Raw genomic sequence first — 479 nt, 5'->3', positions numbered from 1 at the left:
AATGTGCATGTGGTGACTTTGTGAGTTGTTGTCTCGGCTCAGTATCTCGGAGGTGCTCATAGGAGTACGGTGTGTATGCGTGCGTTCATAGGGATGCGTGTATGTGGACAACTGAGTTAAATGTGCTAAAAATGGCATTTTGGGGGGATTCATTAGCTACGATTAAATGCATTTCTAGGCATTTGAACTGCAAGTGCATGGAAAAGTTGGGTTGAAAATTTACATTTGTGTTTTTGAGTCTATGTTTAGACTTTATACAATAAATAACAAACTTGAGGGTGTCAAGACTCGACTAAGAACATGAACTTATTAGTTTTTAATTCCAAAAGATGAAAACAAAGTCTGAAAATATGAAACTTGGCATGGTGCACTCATATGACATCTAGAGACTGGCAGACTGCGGTAAAAAATTGAGAAGGTTTCACAAAAATTATCTTGTACACTGCTTTGAAATATCTTTGAGAATATCAATTAATTTG

This window comes from Triticum dicoccoides, chromosome 4A, assembly GCF_002162155.2.
Source record: "Triticum dicoccoides isolate Atlit2015 ecotype Zavitan chromosome 4A, WEW_v2.0, whole genome shotgun sequence".
In the NCBI taxonomy this organism is placed as follows: Eukaryota; Viridiplantae; Streptophyta; class Magnoliopsida; order Poales; family Poaceae; genus Triticum; species Triticum dicoccoides.
The sequence above is the reverse complement of the archived record's forward strand: the minus strand, read 5'-3'. Positions refer to the sequence as shown.